Consider the following 23,901-nt stretch of genomic DNA (forward strand, 5'->3'; position numbering starts at 1 on the left):
CCGTTTTCAAAACACTACTTTTGTTTGCGGCAGAAACAGCAAAAGGTTATGTTGTATTTTGAAAAAAAAAAAAATTTTAACACATCGGTGGTTAAGCTACAACTACATACATTGGTGTTTGATGAAGACTTGAACGATAATTGTTTCGTTAAAATCTAACATGTTTCTATAAAAACAAATTTAGACAAGAATTCAGTCTCTAAATAGTTTGTTTTGGGTCGATTAATATACTATGTTGAATGCTGATATGTATGATCAACGTTTTTGACGGGTGAAAACAGGCAACACAGTATACTTTTTTTTTTATCACGACATAATTTGATAATGTCAGAACTAAACATTTCATTGTCTGCTTTTAAGAACCTAAAATTTAACATGGTTTAACCTGTTATCGTCCCAAATATGCATGAAATACTTGTCACTGGACCTTAAAAAATGACATGTTTTTAAAATGATCTGTGAAGTTCGTTCGATACATATACACGGAAAAGTGTGCTTTTGAGAATATTTCATTAGTGCACACGATGTAGGGAATTTTACAGCTAATAAAATTGAGAATGTAAATAGGTGATGTGTCAAAGAGACAACAACCTGACACAACATTAGAAAATAAAATACATTTAAATAAAATTGAGAATGGAAATAGGGAGTGTGCCAAAGAGACAAAAACCTGACCATAGAGCAGACTACAGCCGAAGGCCGCCAATGAGTCTTTATTGCAGCGAGAAATTCCCGCACCCGGAGGCGTCTTTTAGCTGGTCCCTAAACAAAAATGTATACTTTTAGTCTAGTTCAGTGATAACGAACGTCATACTAAACTCCGAATTATACACTAAAAGATAAAATTAAAAGTCATACAAGACTGTAAAAGCCAAAGGTTCCTAACTTGGGATAGGCGCAAAAATGCGTCGAGGTTTAACATATTTTTCAGATCTCAATCCTTCCCGTACACTTCTTCCCAATGTAGAAAAATGAAACGTGTATATTTAAATTTTAATAAAAAAAACAGTCCTTTATCGAAGTTGCTTAATTTGTCTGATATTGCAGACATCAAATGAAATAGACTTAATGTCCATGATGTTATAAGATACGATATTAAACTCACATCCATCTACAAAGAAACCATAAAGGCATCATTGTTATGTCAGTTTTATAGTAATATAACTAGCAAAGAATACCCAGTAATGACCATATAAATAACTCATAAACAATTTTAATATAGTATAGAATAACTGTATTCCCAATCTCGGTTCATAAATATATGAGAGATTGCTTTCCAATTTGTACAGTTCTATTTCTACTCATTGTTTTTTTTTTTTTATCTTGCTGCAAAAATCACTACATTATGCTTCATACGAGTGAATAGTTCATATTTGATCAAAACAAAGACGGATAATGTTGAAATTTTCCCATCCGTGGTGTCCATATACCGAACGATAATTTCAAATACAATTTATAAATGTGTGATAAAATGGAAAAACGTGTCAAACGCCATTATTTTATTGATTAGTAGACACTATTAGTGATTTTTTTACTGCTGAGTCGCGTATTCTCGTCTGTCAAATGTCTAAAAGGTTTTTGATATTGAGCAGTACAATTAGGTTTTGCGATACAAACGCTCATTTAGATAAAACATTAACTTCATTCAATGGTTGTAAACGTTGCACAAAAGTCACAGAAATCACATTATGTCAAATCTTACTATTGATTCACTGCTGCAGATCTTGTTACCAGTAAAGTTATGTATTTAAAAGAAAGCAATCATTGCAATTAACAAAAATAATTTTATTGTGTGCTCATGTATATTAGACCTTTTAAAACTGGTATATCTCTACATATGTATGACTTTACTGTTCATAAGATATTAATATCATGCAAACATCTCAAGACATAGATACCTTCTGCTTGATTTGCCACACGGATTAGTTTTGCTATAAATTTAGCTTTCTTTATGTTTTGACTCGGGTATCACATGTCTTATGTATATGAAACACTTTTCGGATGTACAAACTATGAACCTTTTGAATTGGTTAACTGTCATCAGAGTAACCATTTCCTAAATGTCAAATACACATTGTTAACTTTAATCACATCTTTGTTACAATTCTGGTAAATACCAAAATAAACCTATCAAAGAAGGATACTACTTTGTTTATATGACAAAACGCATGTTTTTGGTCTGAACTCGTCCACATATTTCTATTATAGCATATATAAGAAGGCAAGCAATATATCAAACGAGTAAGAGTTACTATTTCTTTAATGTCAAATACACATTGTTAACTTTAATCACATCTCTGTCTCAATTCTGGTAAATGCCAAAATAAACCTATAAAGAGGGATGCTACTTTGTTCATATGACAAAACGCATGTTTTTGGTCTGAACTCGTCCACATATTTCTATTATAGCATATATAAGAAGGCAAGCAGTATATCAAACGAGTAATTTTGTTGTCCAATGAAAGTGAATACTAATACACTTCATCAATTTGAAGCTTCCATGCATGCTATTGAAAGTGGAAAACCAAGGACCAACATGTTTACGTAAACTACTTACAATTTTTAAACGTTTTGATATGACCAAAAGGTATCTAACAAGCAATTTGAGTGAGATAAATAAAGTGTCAACTTTGCTTTTTTGTCTCTCCAAGATAAATATAACAATATCGTTTTTCAATGTAAAAATCACTATTATAGCGAATAACGCATTAAATCAACAACAAAACGTATCACACCAAATTGAATGATAACCCTAACTAAATTTAAATAAACAAAATCTGCTGCAGTAAGTTGATCGTTGCAATATCTTAGCTTCTCAACTCTGTATGTGTATGTCCTACCTATAATTTATCAATGTGCGTTCGTACTTTTGTCTTACCATACAGAAACACGTTTTTTGTTTGTTAAGAAGGCTTACTATGAGGTAAAGGCAAATGATCCTAAAAAATGTCAACTTGATAAAAATAGGTTCAAATACTATTTAAAAAGTCCTCTTTCGCAAATTAAAATCTCTATTAAAACCGGGCGTTACACGAAATGACAAGTTGTAATATTGATCAATAAATGACAACCCAGTTTAATGAAAATTTTAATTTGAAAACTATCATTCCATCTATTAAAATCAATATTTTTCCCTTTGAAAATTGAGAAGATAGTTTTACTTTAATAATGAATATTTGGAATGTTTAACCAAAGCTGCAGTCACGTTCTAGTATTTGCCTGAAGTATGAACAATCGATAAGAATAATTTATAAAGAACTTTTCAAATGGTCGTGAATAACATTTGTATGTTTTAGTAATTGAGCTTTTACAAAATGTAAGTTAGGTCATTACATACATTTTTGTGTTTTATAATTCTGTATGCGAAACAAAACGCGATATTTACTAAAAAAATTAAGAAACTGCTGTCACAATTAATATTTTTATTGAAATTCAACCAACAATTTGAATATTTATGCATTTATATATATCATTTTATGGAAACATTACAAAAAGATAACTAAACACAAATGTTTCGATTATAAACATAAACTATTGCATAGATTAAAAAGTAAACGTCCTATTTATTGTAAGACTTATTATGCTGAGATTCTTTCCAATGAAACAATGTGTTGTGCATTTCATTAGAGTAGGACATATTGTATCAAAGACGATTTAGCGCTTGGTAAGTATATCGGACGCATGATATGTTTTTATATATAAGACCGTTGATGTTCCTGTTTGAATGGTTTTACAATACTAAGTATAGCATATTAATCTATTGCAATAAAAAATCATAATATCTAATAAAATTTGTAGATTTAGCTAACTAAGTCCTTGTATTTGTTTAAAGTAACATTCGTTTATAGTGGAAAATAGTTTTTATGTTGATTTAGCTACAATTAAAAATTGCTTGCCGGTCTCTCTCTGTGATTACCATTAGATAACGCTGGGTCATTTCCCTATCAATCTATCATCAAGAGAAGATAATTAGATCGAATTTCATTCATAGTCTTTTTCAAAAATGATGAACGGTTCTTTATATTGGTATGTAATCATTTTAGACGTTTCAAATTTCTGAAATTATATTCGTACATCAATGTTTTTGATACTACAATAACAAAAACTGAAATATATTGAATTGATACATTTTGTAATTATTCAAAATTATTTCAGAAACGTAAACTTAATTATAAAATAATGAACCTGTTAAGGGGAGATCATACACGCATAACTTTTACGAATTGGCACATAATATAACGAAATGTCACTCTTGCATACAACTGGCACATCAATAGAATATTTTAACTGCGCAATCGTCCGCCACCTTCAATGATGATTCTAAATTATAAATATAACCAAAAAGTGTTAATCTATAGATAGTGAAGACTAATGAAAGCTAACCCAATGTAAAAATATTTTTTTGCAATTTTTTAAAATTTCCTCAGAAAAATGCTCTTGACTTTCAAAGCTTAAAATTAACGTTTTTACACAATATTTGAATAAAGTAGATAAAGATTATTTGCTTCTCAAAGTGTAAGACGCAATAAAAATCGTATGCTTGCATCTTCCTACCGAAAAACGGATTCAATTAAGTCCTGAACATTTCGACATTTCTTCGTATATTTATATCAAAACCGGTTTAACCAAATCACATGTACGTGTTAAGATCCGACTAAATACCTATTTCCCGATATGGTCAGGTAAAATTGCTACTAAGTAGTCATGAATTGGGCCCTTTTGGTTGCTGAGTGAGTCAATACTCCGACATATAACGGTTTACTATAACAATTTGTGACTTGGTTGAAGATTTGTCTCATTGGCACTCATATCACATCTTCCTATTGCTATATTCTATGTTAACCTAAATGGTTATCGATTGTGTCATATTTATAAATTTATACTTTAACGAGAATTATAATTGTTTGAAATACCAAGGATTTGTTTTCCAAAGGAATATATGCCTACGCTGCATTAGACAATGCTGGATGTTTTATAGACTTTAGTTCGTTATGCTTATAAAATTATAAAAATGTAGCATGCTATCTTTTATAAATTAATTTAATATTCCCAAACCCTCCTATGATATTTTTTCTGTGATTTATTTTGATAAATAAAATAGGTTAATCATACAGCAACAAAAAAAGCTACAAATGCAGACTTATGTTATGGTTATCGTCTCCATCAACTGAAATAACAGAATTTTGTCAATTTATAATGAGACGGATAATAATCTATCGTTCTAAGGTTTCCGCAAACTATGGATTTTCTACCAATGTATATTTGCTATAATAGACAATAAATGTTATGAAAATGTAATGTTTACATAGAAGCTTATCGGATGATACGGTCGTCAGTGATGATCAAAATAACTAGTGTAATTTTATAGAAATATTGAACGCCGAAATGATTCCAACCAGATAGGACTTCGAAAACAATATGCAATCAAAGTTACGGATTTATAGCTAATAGTAAATCAAATATTAGTTTAAAAAAAACCTAGAAAATCATTTATCCTACAATTTATAACAGACTTTTTTGCTGTATTAGTATATTATTAATATTCGGAAACCTCCCAGCGAATGATGAATAAGAACTCATAGAAATAGACTCAAAGCTACATGAATGTAAAACAACATACTATATTGTATGATGGCGTTTAAACCATCATTTTCTTGTTGTGAATTCTGAATAATTTTACTTAGGAAATTAATGTATATCTTTATTAGTTTTTTTTATTATCGAAACCAAATAATTAATATTTCAGGATATACTGAAAAAGTGACAATGACATTCTTGTATTTCTGCATTTATTTTCTCAACCGTCAGTAACATATCAGCAATCATATATTAAAAAAATGGAAAAAAAATGGGCCTAGACTTATGGTTGTTTAATTGGGTCTGGTGGTTTTTCTGTATTCCTGAACTTTTTTCTTCCTAAAGCTATATTCTATGTCCACCTGCATTGTTATTGATATTGAAGTTTTGTGTAAATTACCATAATTCTTCGATTTTATGTAATTTTTCATTATTCTGTAAATATTGTCCCCATAACTCTCTATTCTTTATGTTTTAACACCCTGATTTATATATTTTAGTTCTTTCTTAACACCTTATATATATCTATTCATTATTTTTTAACACCCAATTAATTATTATGTTTAACACTCCATCTTTCTTTATACTCGTTGTTAGAACATCCTAATAGTCTGTATTCTTATGTGACTCCACGATATGCTATATTTTTTCACACAATTATTCTCCATGCGCAATTCTTTAACATCCCTTTCTTTTCTATTCTTTATTTTTAGCAATGCATATTTTTTTTGTCAAATTATCTTTATTTCTTTTTGGGTCATTTTTCTATATTCTGCAAAACCCAATTCACACCCTTTTGTTTTGAAGGACGAATTTAAAACATGATTAGTGTATTGCCAAATTTATTTATTTCGTGTTGTTTATTCTTTAATTTTCTATGTTGTGTCATGTGTACTATTGTTTGTCTGTTTGTCTTTTTCATTTTTAGACATGACGTTGTCAGTTTGTTTTAAATTATGAGTTTGACTATCCATTTGGTATCTTTCGTCCTTCTTTTATATTAATTTTGCTTTAACTTGATAATGGTTGGAATGGTTAATCATTACATGTTATCAATTACTATCCGTTCGAAATACAAACAGCGCACCTTATCAAACCTATCATTTAATTCAAAATTGTTATTTCAGAAAAGTTGTTCTCATATGCAATGTACAAAAATACATGTATGTGAAACGTTTCCTATGTGAATATGAGATATATATTGTCAGCAGACAACAATACATGACCAATTTTCCAACCGAAATAAACAAATATAAAAATAATAGAATTAAACATTGAGTACCGAAAACAAACAAAAAAACAAGTAATAAAGATGTAGTCAGTATACATTTTGGCTGTTTCACTTAGATATGCATAAACAATACACATACTAGACTTACTTGTTAAGTTTTTACGAAAAGTATAAATATATAAATTATGTTTAATGACACAATTTAGTATGAAGGATTTAGGCTTATACCGCACACTGCATTATCCATTCACGATAACCAATTCAAAATAAAATTAAAAATGTTATATAGATTTTCTGGACTATCTAAAAGTTGTTTGTTTAATAGAAGATGTTCATACGTGCCACTGAAAATAAGAGTCTATATGCTGTACATTATACACGTGTTTGGTATATCATTTTCTTAATAATTCTTTTTATTGAATGATAATAATCGTAAATTAATGTGGGAGCAGCTCATCAGAAATTTCTTTTGACAAAGAGGGAAGTTAAATGAAATGTGCGTGGGATTTATGAATTAACTAAACACAAAATGCACAACTTGTTCAGAAGCACGTAGTCAGTACAAAATTGTGGATCGCTTTCATTTTATAAATATATTTCTTTTCAGTTATAATTGATCGTAAAGACCGCATTCAAGTACAAGGTTATAAAAAAATATATCAATCGACCCCGTCAAATAATACACTATTATTATCCATATACATACCTATAGTATTTTGTAATATGTATCTGATGTACAGTAGTTGTCGTTTGTCTATGTAATATATACGTGTTTCTCGTTTCTCGTTTTGTTTTTATATAGATTAGACCGTTGGTTTTCCCGTTTGAATGGTTTTACACTAGTAATTTTGGGGCCCTTTATAGCCTGTTGTTCGGTGTGAGCCAAGGTTCCGTGTTGAAGGCCGTACTTTAACCTATAATGGTTTAATTTTTAAATTGTTGTTTGGATGGAGAGTTGTCTCATTGGCACTCACACCACATCTTCCTATATCTATTTGATGCAAATTCAAAAAAAATTATCGCGCATGTAAAAATGAATAAAGATTTCTCAATATATTTGCACACGAACCTGGATGAACAGAATGTCATAACCATTTAGTGGAAATATGACATCATTTTCTGTTAAAGAGAGACGAAAGGGACCAGAGGGACATTCAAACTCATTATCGTAAATTAACTGACAACGCCATGACTTAAAAGAAAGAGATCAACATTCAAACAGTCGTACACAAAACAAAACAAAACACGGAACAACTTGTACCAAGCGTACTCATATATTTTACGTATAGTTGGCCGTTAAAGGTCACTACATGAAAAATATGGAACAATCGATGAACACTAACAGCGTTTATTTAAAACCACAATTTACGAAAAACTGACATGAACCAACAACAACCCATGAACTACAGGATTCTGACTGGATACAGGCATATATAGAATGTGGCGGGGTTAAACATGTTTGTGAGTACCCAACTCTTTCCCCTAGCACAACAATATAACACACACCTAATAGTCAGTTGAAATGCTCCAAAGATGCAAAATAAAAACACAATCAAGACGCGGAAGAATATATATCCTGTTTAAAAGTGTGCACTTATGTAAATCTTCTTTTGGGAATGAGTGTCTACTAAAAACAAAAAAAGATACCATGATTGGTTAAAAAGATCTCCAAACTTGTGAACAGTTGTTGCATCAACAGTTGCAGAAGAAAAAAAATAGGCAACGGTAGTATACCGGTGTTCCAAAGTCATCAGTCGATTTAGAGAAATCAAATCCGGATAAAAACCCTAACCGTGGAAAATACATCAACTATAAGAGGTAAACAAAGGAACAACAGGAAAACTGAATTGCAATTAAAAAAAAACAAACGCAAACTTACATAGAAACGAACTATTTGATAACAAGTGCCTTATTCATGACTTGGAACAAGTGTTTAAAGACAAAATGTCGGGTTAACCCAGGTTGTATTTCAAGCCAAGATTCCCGCTTTAATAAGAATGCTAAAAATATCACTAACACGCCAACACTACGTGACAGAAATACAGCACAAACACACACACGAACACCCATCACAGAAAAATGCACACACAAATAATAAAAGCTGTTGAACAAATAGCTGCTGTAGCCTCATCTGTCATTGAGAGATTTTGTAGGATTATAGCAAATTATGATCGGAGCGCTGTGTAAGTTGTTTCTACTGCCATATTAGGTGTTAATTATAAGCCATTGAAGAATACACTTATAGTTTTAAAATTCCTTAATCTATAATTGGCAATGTTTGAGCATGTGAGTATTCTCTAATCAAACAAAAATTAAAAACACAAGTATTCCTTAAAAGCCAATTACAACTACATGTACTTAATATAGAATCTTTAACCATGATATCATATTTTTCTTAATGAAAAGAAAATCATTGATTTTAATGGTGAAGTTGAGATAACGAAGCACTCGATGATCATGTTGAAGCTTTAAAAATGATGCGTCTGTCTATATGAGAAACAAATATGTTGACTTGAACTCCATATAAAAAGTATTACAAAAAGTGAAGTAATATGACGAAATCCGAAAAGAAATTTTGCAATAAAGTATAAGGCTAAACTAACATATTTGTTTTCCTACTACTTTTTTGACGTTGATTCAGGATTGACTTAGATAAATAAATTTGCTGTTCCCATGTGTTATTAATACTAAGATGTTTGCAACTGAATTCCCCCATAATACATCATTAGACGAGGATTCAAATATGTATTCCCGACCAAGGATGCTAATTTTCGTGAAGGTACATACCTGGGCATCTGTAGCTATAGCACTGTATGATTATTATGTAACTATTTCTGGAGCCTTTGTTGCATAAGCTTTTGACATTTTACCGGACAGTATGGTTTTATTTAAATCTAATAAATAATCCTATCAAAAAAACACATGAAGGATTTTCTTATCCAAGGAATAGATTACCTAAGCCGTATTTGGCACAATTTTTTTGGAATTTTGGATCCCCAAAAATGCAATGCTCTTCAACTTTGTACTTGTTTAGCTTTATAAATATTTTGATATGAGCGTCACTGATGAGGTTATATAAACGAAACGCGCGTCTGGCGTACTAAATTATAATCCTGGTACTTTTGATACTATAAACAGTCCTGACTTTGTTGCGAAAAGATTTTTTTTTTCTTTGGTCTTGTTCATTTCGAATTATGTTTGTAATATCTATCCGAACTTTGCCCCAAAACAAAACGTTTTAACGTTTTTTAAGAAGGACTTGTGTATGTTTCAACATATAAAGGTGTATACAGATAATTTATTCAAACGTATAAAATAGCAGATACAATAATATTATGTTATCATAAGATCTTCTCAAATAAGTGGAAGAACGAGTTCTTTCAATTATTAATGAGGCGAATGTTTATCTCTCCTTCCAATGGTTTCCGCAAACTTTATGGATTTTCCTAGCGATGTATATTTGCAATAAAAGGCAATGAACGTTATGAAAATTCTAATATTTACATAGAACCTAATCGGATAATGTGGTTGTCAGTGATAAACGAAATACACGTCGAGTAATTTTTACAGAAATATTGAACGCCCGATCATTTTCATTAGATAGAACTTAAACAGCAATGTGCTATCATAGTTTTCTGACAATGGAATTGATGTTTAATATTAGATCAAATATTTGTTTTTAAATGTTTTGAAAATAAGTGATCGTTCCAGATTGTACAATGTATATAAGTATTGGGATTGTGTATGAGTAAGACAGAATAAAAAAGCGACACAGATCCAAGAGGGACAGTCAAACTCATATATGGAAAATAAACTGACAACGTCATGGCTAAAAAAGACAATGACAAACAGACACATGATAGAACAATTCAAGACCAATCAACACAGATCGAACCAAAATCTGGGGATGATCACAGGTGCTCCATAAGGATAAGCCGATCTTGCTCCACATGTGGCACCCGTCGAGCTGCTCATGTTATTACAAACCCGGTAAATTTCATCAATGCTTCATGCATTGTTCGCTCTATATGTGTTTGATATTTTAGATACCAACATATGTGTATGATCTCTGCATACAGCATGTAACGGCTTAATTATCATAAGTCGAAAAAAAGGATTGAGTTTTGGAAACAAACATAACTGAGCCTAGGGCAGGGAAACAAACATAATAAAAAAAAATCAAAGTACAGCGATGAAACAAATGTACACATTTGCTGAAAAAAGTAGTCCCTGGATAAGGGTACGCTAATAAGTACACTTAAACTAAACTTATATATGACACTTGAAGATATAAATGTGTTCACTAACTATAATAATAATATAAAGGCTTTGAAGTTTTAACGAACTCTTTGTGGGTGCTGAGCAATGCTAATCAATACATGCATTCAAATTAAATATTTTGTAATTGAATTTGTTTGGATAATTAAATAGTTGTTGGTTTAAATGGTTCTGTTAGTTCCTCCAGAACTACTATAAACAAGAATTGGCATTATACCTAACAGGCATAGGTTAAAATAACTAACTAGAATAGTAGAAATGTTTGCTGTGAAAAGTATTACGTTATTGCCCGATTCTCAGAAAAAATAATTATTTTTTTACATTTAAATTGAACAATTTAAAAATGATGTTAATTTTACATGATATTTTTTTAAAAGTTAAGAAGTCTGTTTCAATCATCCTGAAATTATTGAAAATTACCAAGTTATATATAAAGTATTCTAATTTCATTCATGAAAACGACACATAATTAATAGCCATATATTATTTAGTAATAAAGGAAATATGCAGAAAATCAAACATACAGAAAAAAAGGAAAAGTTAATTATACTACAGTGTATGGAGAGAAAACACATTCTAGTTTATCGGTAACCCAGTTTCATCTTGACGATACATCCATCGACCAATTGGAGACGAGAACCGTACCAAGTTTACACAATCATGTATATGCATCTCATGTTTTGAATTTTTTTAGTGCGCATTTTCATTTTCCTAAACAATAAAGCACCATGTATTTGCATCAAGTTAGTATACATTGTCTTCATTTTTCTTTCCTTTTTTGGATGTCGTAAAACGTATCATAATATTCTAATTTTCACATAAAAAAACATGTCACGGCTTTTTTTATCTATATTTGATACCATTAATTTACTGATCAATAACAGTAGTACAACATTTTATTTACAAATGCATATACTACTTAATATCACTATTTCCCAATGATTTTTCGTGTAAGTTTGCGAAGTGCAAATACATATTAATCTCACCAGAAAACATTTTTTAACAACAAACTGTGTGGTAAGTTGTAATCAATCATTAAATGCATCATGTAAATGTAACGGAATTTGATGAGACTGTTATTAAAGTGAGAGGGTTAGCGCTATAGAACCAGGTTTAATCCACTATTTTCTACATTTGAAAATGCCTGTACCAAGTCAGGAATATGACAGTTCTTGTCCATTCGTTTTTGATGCGTTTTGTTTTTTGATTTTGCCATGTGATTATGGACTTTCCAAATTGATTTTCCTCTGAGTTCAGTATTTTTGTGATTTTACTTTTTGCATGTTTTGAAATATATGTATTAGTAACAAGGATAGTTGGAATTTGAATAGTTTAATCATATCAAAATTAATAATACAAGTATTCCTTTGTAACTTTACATAACCGTGACATATTTTGACAGATGTAGACTGAGGTGGCTGCTTATAGATGTGCTGATGTAGTCCCATCTGTCATTGATAGATTGTGCAAGATTACAAAGACTTAAGACCTCATATTTCCAAAGGTGAAGCTGTGTAGTGTTTTATTGATTTTATAAAGTGTAAATTGAGAGATGTTGTCGGATGAGCTTATAAAATAGGTAGATAGGACACGATTTCAATTGAAACACTCTGTTTAATAGACAAAATGAGATAGAAGGCAATCGTACGTCCTTAAAAAATGGGCAAACCTATACTGCATAGTCAACTATACAGCCTCGAAATTACAAATTTAAAAGAACTCAAACGGAAAAACTAACGGCCTGCATGATTTGTGGACAAAACAATGAATGAAAAAATAGATTCTATACAGCATCTATACAGCGAAAAATGACAACCATGTATACTTTTATCAATTGATATAGCTATATCAGTCTAATAAAATGTAATTCATATCAATTTGTGTGAACAAGAGATATCTATTAGTTTTAACTACATTCGTTAAAATTTTGAAGCTCAAAATATATGTGTATAAAAAATTGAGAGCATAAGTACTACAATAGAAAATAAAAAAATAAAAAAATCAACAGTACAACCCAATAATTAAGCCGTTTGTCATATTACCAAAAGTGAAAGAAATAATTTAAGTTATTGTTGTACTATCTTTGTGCAGCAAAATGATTTTGAAACTTACCGTAGCACTGACTTGTTGCGGTAGTTTTTGAAGGTTTTAAAGCGAAAGATATCATGTTGTTTATCAGGAATCCGACACAATGAGTTGCTCTTTCATATATGGCACCGAGCGGGAATTTAGTACTTTATTTGGCCTTTTAAACTTTTTTTGGAATCGAGCGTCACTGATGAAACGCGCGTCTCACGTATATATAAAATTTAGTCCTGGTATCTAGGATGAGTTTATTAGTATCACACATTAACATCAGCATAAAACACGGATGAGATATATATAAAAAACTTGGCTTAACGTTTGGGTATTCTTTTCAGAATGACTTTATACATATATATATTTTACAAAATAAACAATCTACAAATATCCCCTGAATTCGATATGACACGTTTAGATTGATCAATAGCCGACCGAAATTTCAATTTATGTATATATATTACAACATATACAATCAAATGTTGTTATCGTGCATTATTCTCGCTATATTTAGCAGAGAACAGCTGTTGGAGATGAACATGTGATATTGATATAACAATAACATCCTCTTTTAATCAAGATAATCATATTTATCTTTTGAAAAAAAACACACATGGTTAAAAACAATTATGTTGTTGAAAGGTGCAGAGCTGTCGCTAGAATTAGCGGTATTATTTAAATAAACGACCACAATAAACAATCACAATCCTTTAAGATAAACAATATCGATCAATTTAAAAAGTTCAATTATTTTTTGAGTGTAAAATAATGGTTACAATATAGTATATACAATGCAAACTATTTGAATATTGTCTATTAAAAGATAGAATGCTACGTATGTTAATATTGTCTACACACATTAAATTATTCCCCCTCTTTTATGAACCTAAACTACTTTTGCAATTGATCATGAAGCCAAAGCCATGCACAGATTGTTATTAAACATGTACAAATATAATGTCAGAAAAGATGATTTTATCATATCAAAACATTCTTTCCTTTTTCGTGATTCGGGATGTATAAATATATTTTATTTTATTTTTTGTTTTTCGTTTCACATTAAATACATCATTCGTTGACACTTGTATTTCCTCGTCTGTCTTTCATATTATTCAAATATTAAATAATTTCTGGTTGACTAGCAAATTATTTACGAGTTTAAGACTGTACCAAAATATTTCTACACAATAAATGTGAATTAGAAATAACCGTTATAAAAAAATAATAATAAATCCTACCTGCCGCTCCCAAGAATCAAGCACCTGTTTAGAGATCGTTATATATTAATACGTCATTATAATTCCAGGTATACTGACAGTTATCATACAGCTGTTCTTGATGAGCAATCATATCATATGGACAAGCGATATCAATTTTACACTATTTCCAATAATCGATGACATTTTGAATATGTTTTATGGAGTATTGTTGCTTTTGCCATTGTTGTTTAAGTAAATTCAATACTATTTTGTTTTGCAACGAAACAAAGTAGAAATATGGACTAAAAATTAATTAAAAATAACAAGTATTATATTTCAGATTGACATTTAAAACAATAGTTTTCTTCCGCATTTGAGCATACAAAAGTTTTTGCATTAAACTCTGAATAACTGAAGATACATGAACTAAATACAACAAAAGTCAAAATAAGTAAGCCATTCCTTGGATTAGGAAGTTAACAAATGCAAAACCCGCAAAAGAAAAATGGTCTTGTTTTGGTGTAGGAGACATGAGCAAACCTAGAAGTTCATTGTTTATGTCACTTTCTGTTGACATTATACAGCATTATACATTGATGTCATTGAAATATCATGTTACTAGTCAACAACTGACAAATAAAGTTATTTAAAAAAAACATCACCAGAAATACTAGGATTTTTTTTGTAAACAAGACGCGCGTTTCTTTTTCAAAAGATACAACAGTGACCACGAGTAAAATATTCAGACCAAATGAGGAATGAATTGAAGCAGGTTCAATAGTTTAATTTTTCTTCGAGAAATCTGTTTTTAATGTTGGTCATTAGATTGATACTTTGTGCATACACATATAACATCTTTAATTTTATTGTTCATAAAATGCATTTCTAAGAAATGCTAAACTGCTATCTTTTTAATGTGAATATGATTTTTATTCACTCAAGTATTGCAATGACAATGTAGCAGTTTTCAGGTGAGAAAGGGTATTAACAGTGAAAGATACATTTATAATTCTATCTATCATAACGACAGGACACAGTTTTACCGTTTAAAAAAATTCCCAACTAACACGTGTACTAATTTTCTTTGTAGAATACAGTAATTATCACCTTTTAAAGGTAAACAAGGTACGAGGAGGATACGGGAAGAAAGTACGCATAACCTGGAAAACATTAGGGCACTAAAAATTGAAAACATTAGGGCATGTAAAAATTATAGGCGAAAAATACAAACATAGTTCTTTAAAACTGTTTAAATTTTTCTGTACTGATACATACAAATACTATTGCATTATTGTTTTTTGAAATGGTGATCTTATTATATAAGCAGTACAATATTGAATAAAACACCATATTTGGACAATTGTGGAATTTCTCAAAGACGAGATGTTAGAAACTTTTAGACTTCCGCTGGTTTTATTATATAAACACAAGACAACGTTCTTATCTTTAATTTATGTCTTCTACATGACAATTAAAATTAACATTAATTATACTTCGATGATATTGCGTCTTTGTCACGGCTTTATATAAAAAAACAATGCAAGTGGGTTTAAAACTGTTCTTCCTTTTCGATCATCTATCATAACAATTGCAAAATTGTAGTTCTCAGAACTAATTTGCATACAACAACAAAATAAGCCTATTACACTCTGATTCTATGTTTTTTCTCAATTCTATGGCTTTATGTGATAAAATTGAGTTGATGTGTATGAAAATGCAATTATGAAAAGACAAACATGCACTATAAGATTTGTTTATCCAATAAGTAAAATGGGTTATACATATGATTTATTGATGAAAGTTAAATTTACAGTATGGATTTGTGGACCAAGTAAATAAAGCATAAGTAAATAAGTCTAGACAAGGGAATACATAATCGATCTTTTAAAGTTTAAAACAGTTTATCAAAATATTCAGATCCAACAAATTGTCTAAAAAATCAAACCTACTCTACTAGAACATTATCAAAAGGCTTTTTTTTAAAGTTATGCAGTTTTAGGAGTGACCTTCAGGAAGAACGTTCAAAGCTAAACAATTTGAAAGCCAAGGTTGTCTAAGATAGATATCAAAGGTATCTGGATTATAATTGTATGCACCAGACGTGCGTTTCATCTTCATAATACTCATCAGTGAAGCTCAGAATACAATAAAAATTAAGCCAAGCAAGTACAAAGTTGAAGAGCATTCCAAAAAAGGGCCAAATATAGCTATAGGCAATCCATTCCTGGGATAAGAACTCCATAAAATTAAGAGCTACTAGAACACACCCGTGATATCGCGGGTCCGTGACTGAATTAAAGTATATAACTATGCGCAAGCCTTGTTTTAGTATTAGTATTTTCATCTGATAAAGTCATGCCGATTAAAAGATACACAGTTTTCTCTGCTTTCAAATCTTTCTGTTTGAACCCGTCGAACTGGAACTTATCAATTTTTGGTAATATTAATTATTTAGAAAACAAAAGGTCCTGGAATGGAGTATTTTTAAATCAACAGCATTGTCCTATATTAGTTATCATTTGAAGTAAAGTTGAATTCTTTGATTCGCTGTTTTACGTCATGCCCGCTTACAAATTGAAAATTGTACCTATACGCCATATTTCAAGTCCAGATTTTTAGTATTAATATTGTTATCTTAGAAAGTCTTACTGATTAAAATACTACAATAAGTAACAATTTGACAATTTAGTAGTGTCAACCCTGTGATTATGATACGTGTATATAGCATATTAATCCTGAATACACCGTGTATTGGTGCGCCTGTCAGATGCGGAACGTACAGATAAGGTAACCATAAAATAGGTAACAGGTGAATATACTATTGGTATCGGTATCGGACTCGACCCGGAACTTCTTAATTATTGGCAATATTAATTACGTGGAAAACAAAAGGGCCTGGAGTGATGTGATTTTTAATCTACACCTTTGTACTTTATAAGTTATATATAAAGTTGAATTCTTTGATTCGTCGTTTTTACGTGATGACGGCTGACAAATTGGACCTCGTAATTTTAGTAATATAGATATGAAGAAAAAGGCCATTTACACAATAATCAGATCCATCTAAGGTCAATTTTGTGTGAGAAAGTTTTAATACATTTAACAATTTGAAAAAGAACAATTAAGATTTTGTTTTATCATCGAAGTACCGATGAAATTACTTCTGAGCTGATGATATAAATAGGGATGAATGGTCACTGAGGACCAGAATCGATCAAGTACCGACAAAAAATTCACATTGTCTAATTACCATTAATCGGTTAAATATTTTGTTTACTTCCGTTTGGAGTTCATGAGATTCCCTTCGTTTTTTAGTTTGTTCTCATGAATTTATTTTTTTAAACCGATTTAGGAGATTTTTAAAGCATCTGCATTTCTGTTGCCTAAATTAACAAGCATTTTTTTTTAAAGGCACCCTATTTGAAAATGCCTGTACCAAGTCAGGAATATGACATTTCTTGTCCATTCATTTTTTATGCGTTTTGTTATTTGATATTGCCATGTGATAATAGACTTTCCGAATGGATTTTCCTCTAAGTTCAGTATTTTTGTGATTTTACTTTTTGGTATAATACTTTTCATCGTATCAAAAAAAACCTTGATACCAGGTGTAAAATTTGGTAGACAAGACGCGCCTTTCTTCAAATAAATTATATCCATTAAAAACAAAAGATAATAGGATGTATTCGGTTTGTTTCAAAAAATTATAATAGTAAAAAAAGAAGATGTGGTATGATTGCCAATGAGACAACTATCGACAAAAGACAAAAAAATTACACAGAAATTAACAACTAAAGGTCACTGTACGGCCTTCAACAATGAGCAAATCCCATACCGCATAGTCAGCTATAAAAGGCCCCGATAAGGCAATGTAAAACAATTCAGACGAGAAAAATAACGGCCTTATTTATGTAAACAAATGAAAGTGTAGGTTTCTAAGCTGAAAATGGGATATATTGTTTGGTATCAATGATTAATCAGTGTTAATGACAAAAATATATGCTACTTATGTATTTATAGTTTATTTAGTGTATGTAAATATCAGCTTAGATGAATAATCATTAAATTAACAAAATCAAATCATATGAAAATCAATTCATAAATTTTTGATCAGCCTAGTTATTGGACGTCTGCTACCAAATTTAATGGAAAATGAAAGAGAAAACTAAGGTCTGTACATGTATTTGACAACAACACCTGACAATCAAAGCTGGTTGACCTGCCTATATTAACTTTATTAACCATGTCATCTTGGTAATTGTCGAAACGTTATGTCATTGGCACTCAAACTAAATATTTGTGCAATACTCATTTTAAATATAAAAAAGAAGAAGTGGCATGATTGCCAATGAGACAACTGTCCATATGAAACCAAATGACACTGAAGTTTTGACAATTATAGGTCACCGTACGGATTCAGCAATGAGCAAAGCCCATTCCACAAAGTCAGCCATAAATTGCCGCGACACGACAAAATTATTGTTTAACAATTCAAACGAGAAAACAAACGGCCTAAACAAGTATGTTTACAGGTAGACTATGATACATAAACAAGATCGTTGGTTTCAAAGAGAATTTTCCTGATCAAATTGTACCACATTAACACGTAACAGTATATTGATATCATTAGCATGGTCATTGAATATCACGATTAATCATATACATAGTATATTTTAATAATGACAGATTTGCACTTTTTCAAAGGATTAAACGTATAATTAGTAAATCTTTTGATAACTGTTTTTCATCCGTTAAAAATGTATAATGTTCTGTTACATCAAATTATTTAAACAGAAACTTTATCTGGATAAGAATTGGGACAGCAACATATATATTTCAGGTATTAATTAAGGAGGAACAAAATAATTGTTTATGTGTGATAAAGGTAACAGTCGTTTACCGACATTCAAATCGCGTATATTGATTAAAAAGGGACATATCAAAAAGTAAAATCCCCAAAACACTAAAATCCGCTCAGGAAAAAAATTCGAATATCACGGCGCAGGCCATGTGTAAATTTCCAACAATCTATGGCCTGATATATGTCGATATATATATATGACAGTTGTTATCCATTCGTTTGATGTTTTTGAACTTTTGATTTTGTTTTTTGATTAAGGACTTCCCTTTTTGAATTTTCCTCGGAGTATTTTTGTGGTTTTGCTTTTTTCAATAAATTATTTCTTAATAATCAAAGTAACCAACAAAGCCTGAAGGAAACATCGAAAAGAGCTAGACAGCGTAATAACGTATTCATGATAGGCATGCAGCATAATTTTGAATCTTTCTGATTTCAAAGGTCATTTGACTCCTTTGTTGTCCTGTTGTATCGTGTTCGCCTGAAGTGTATGAGGTCGTATGTTCTTACACGACAATATGAAATTTCATCTTGTTGATGCATTTAATTTGCCGTTGGTCTTTAAACCACCATCCTTCATAATTATGAAATGATACAAAAGAAGCCTATAATACAGATAACTTACCAGCACATTTCATGTATGACGTGTACAAAGTCTTCTTCGACATATGACATATGTATTTGGTTTTTAGTTTTATCCATTGTATTAAGTTGTTTTCCTTGCGAAATGCACTGAACTCTCTGAAGTCAGTCTACATATGAAATATTTAGGAATATCCCAATAAGTCATCACTCAGGTGACTTTATAGTTAAACTGCATGATATGCAACAATCTGCACTCCATGAAGGCGGCATATATGGTCGGTTGTAGTATTGTTAACTTTACATAACGCTGTTTCTCTAATTTTATGGAAATTTATCCCTTTTCGATCCCATTGTATGAAAAAATTTAATCAACGTGTGGTTGCTGGTGATCTCAGAAGATCATTGGATGATTTTAAGGGTCATGACCTTTTTGGCTGACTGGATGAACCAAAATATGATAACAGGTGTTAATGAAATTGACAACTTCGTGCAATGTGAAAGGCACTCGAAGGGGATTTTCGGTAAACAAAAAAAGAAAATGTCTTTTTAATCATTAGAGAAACAGATTCTTACATATTTACTCGTGGATTATCGGATTTATCCAATCTCGATAGTTAAATTATAAATTTTAAAGTACTCGCCGAGGCGGCTCGAACTTTAAAATTGATAATTTATCTATCTCGATTGGATAAATCCGATAATCCACTGGTATCAATGTAAGAATCTATATTATATACATTTTCACAAGGACGTGATATCAATTTCTAGAGACCAAGATATAACACTAGTTTATCTTTGGGAATATCTGAACAGTGGACATGTTGCTTAATGCTATGAACCACTTTTACCCATATTTATTCAGCACAATAATGGTACTTTCGTTTGATGACATTAAGCATTTGTTTTTGTCACTTGATATCTACTTTCCGACTTAAATCTTTTTTATCGGTAGGTACTTTTATAATTCATTTTCCGATGAAAATTTAGAATTTTTCTATTTGCGCTTATCAAGCAGGAACTTACTTTTTAATAGGAGGAGATGAAGTTACAAACTGCATCTATTTAGATATGCAACTGCAATCAATGCTTGTATGGTCAGTGTTTGAAGTCATACCTTTAAATCTGGTGACATTATCTTTTGACACCCAAAATGAATTAATACATTTTACACAAATGATTGCAGTTTGTAATATGTAAGTGATGCACAAATATTGTTGACGATCTAAGTAATTTTTCAGTTTGCGTATACCCTGAACAAACAACATAGACAGCTATAGTTAACAATGCAAAAGCTATTCATATATAACAAAAGCCTGTAATTGTCGAAAAGAAACTGCATATGAGGCTTAAACAACCATTATTTCTTGAGATTGGAATATAAACCATTACAGAATAATTGAGACTCACACCAACACGATTCAACTTTAAACAATAATTTCAAAATAGGAATAATCAAACAGTACTACATCTTATCAAATAACACTGGAAAATGCATCGCATCCGGGAGTTGAGGTCACATATTTACAACAATTCATTACCGTCCGGACGTCTCATATATACATGCATTCATTAGTGATAGTAATCAAATCTACGGGTTTATACAAAACAATACTAAATCTTGTTTATGATTGCAAAACATTGAAGATAGATGGAAGAACATGAATTCAGTAAATATCAATACTCTCGAAGTATAAATGACATTTTTATCGTCTCTGTCGCAAATATATTACAATGTTTTCGAAATAATTAGGTAAATATGAAAAAAGGGATATGGTTTCGTCTTTACTAGTTTTCGATAAGAGTCTGTAGACTCAAGTCCAGAATGCTATTTAATATTTGTCATGTTAGTTACATCACTAATAATGAATTTCGAACCCAAATTAAATTATTTTTTTTATCTCTGAATAAAGTGACCCAGCCGAAGCCGATGGATAAATGCATTGCCTAAGCTGTATTTTGGTACATCTTTTTTAGAATTTCGGGTCCTCAATGTCTGCAACTTTGTACTGGTTTGGCTTTATAACTATTTTGATATGAGCGTCACTAATGAGTCTAATGAAGATTACACGCGCGTCTGGCGTACTAAACTATAATCCTGGTACCTTTGATAACTATCATGAACACTGTGAAATACATAATGGCTTTAACAAATATAAAATAAAACGTAATCAAAGCTTAAATTTTTATCTTCTTTGATTTTCAAACCAAATTAAAGAAAAACCTAAATTTAAAGCATTTTATCACTTGTAATAATAATATTTGTACTTTTAGATGCTGCTTGTTTTAAAGAAAATATTTGTTTTACAGAAACATAGTTAAAAATAATCTCAGTAGAGTATTGGTGTGAATAAATAGCGAGCTTGTTAACGTTTTTGTCTCAATGGAAAGCATACTACACCTTTATATTTTTTATTTGTTTACTATAACATGTATAACACATTATGCAGAGATGAAGTTAACTTATTCTTTTGATCTTCAAATAAGTTTTTAACATTGTTGTTTCGTTTCATTCAACTTTCGCACGTGGGTTTTCATCAAGCTACAAGATCGCAAACCAATATAAAAAATGAAATTACCATCATAACAACGAACCAAACTATCTGTTTTGAAGTATAACACAATTATCAGCTAACTAGTTAACATTATCATAATATGCTTGGAAAAGCTGAGACAGTTCATGCCAAAAAACTGAAATACTAGTACCGTTATTGAAAATTACCAAGTAGCACTTCGAATCCCGCTCTCTATTAACGTCGAATCATATTTGTGATAAATTATTCAGGATGCACTCTTTCTGAGTGAATATATTTATGAAGTATTTGTAGTTAACGATTAGCAACCAACACATAAACAAATGATGGAAGAACACGTTTTATTTATTACATAATATAAATATTATTCTGTTTGATTTCATATCACTCTATGTACGATAGTAAAAGAAGTCTTTGACAATTTGCCTTATTTTTTTCTACTAATAACAATCTCATTTTCGTCATCTGATATTAATTGGTGGTAGTAACGACACACATTTACAAAATGACGTTCAAGGAGCATGATTCGTACATATTAGTGTTTGGAAATAATAATAAAAGCTTTTATATTTCACTGCTTTCCAATAGATAATAAATGCTGCAAATAAATATTTGAGCCACACGAATCACGTGCATTTGATATCAACGTCATTTCTATTTTTATTGATATTTTCGTCATATTGTATAACATTGAGAATGGAAATGATGAAATTTTCAAACCCGACCATAAAGCAGACAACAGCTGAAGGCCACCAACGGGTCTTCAATGCAGCGAGAAAATCCCGCATGTAGTCGTCTCTAAAAAAATTAGCGTAGCATGCCATTGTATTACGCAACCCTATGAACTGCAATATGTACAACAAAAATACCAATACAAAATTCGGTAGCATTATGCATACTAGTATAATGCAAGAGGATAAATGGTAAATGTAGCGATATTTTCAAAAGGTTATCGCATCAACTCGGTTTATCAAAATCACGAATTTAAAGTAAGTTGGATGAATGTGTAGTGTTGTTATTTAAATTCACATTGAGTATATACGTTAACTCAAACATCTTTCTAGTAAGTGGAAAATATCTGATGCATGGTCAGAGTGAAAATGAATAATATTTTCTTAAAGTATCTGAAATTTCATTTACATTTCAGGATATATGCACTGTATTAAAAAAAAGATAATGTTTAAGAAATGTTTTTTTATCAGAATTGTGACGAATTTAGCTTTAAATGTCAATATACATTGTTCTTATTGAATGACGTTTCGATATAACTATTATTAAAATAATTTGATATTTTGTTATTTCTTCTGTTATTGCTACCGACTGAATAAAAAACGTGATAATATACGTGGCCTCGAAGCATTTGTTTGGGCTTTCGTAATCAGGAACAATCTAACCTTAACATTTGAAAGCTAATACACAAAGACGATAGAAAGTTCTAAGTAAAACTGTATTTTACCAATATGCCCTCAGATAAATCGAGAGCTCATCCCATAATACCATGGGTATTATTACTTGATTGGAAACAAAATGAAAGCAGTGAGCTAAAACCGTAGCTATTAGAAT

General features: G+C 30.5%; 1 protein-coding gene across 4 annotated transcripts in view; it reads right to left on the reverse strand.

Moving 5' to 3' along the window:
- Nucleotides 1–23,901, reverse strand: part of LOC134693758 (uncharacterized) — a 64,885-nt gene that overhangs the window by 26,683 nt on the left and 14,301 nt on the right. The window contains exon 1 of one of the 4 annotated variants that reach the window (XM_063554667.1): nt 14,404–14,489. The exons of 2 other annotated variants lie outside the window; for them this stretch is intronic. The gene's annotated coding sequence lies outside the window, so the exon portion shown is untranslated. Of the gene's footprint in view, nt 1–14,403; nt 14,498–23,901 lie in introns of those variants that run through there. One more of the 4 variants, XM_063554664.1, reaches the window with a different exon arrangement.

The sequence above is a fragment of the Mytilus trossulus genome, chromosome 12 (assembly GCF_036588685.1).
Source record: "Mytilus trossulus isolate FHL-02 chromosome 12, PNRI_Mtr1.1.1.hap1, whole genome shotgun sequence".
Lineage (NCBI taxonomy): Eukaryota > Metazoa > Mollusca > Bivalvia > Mytilida > Mytilidae > Mytilus > Mytilus trossulus.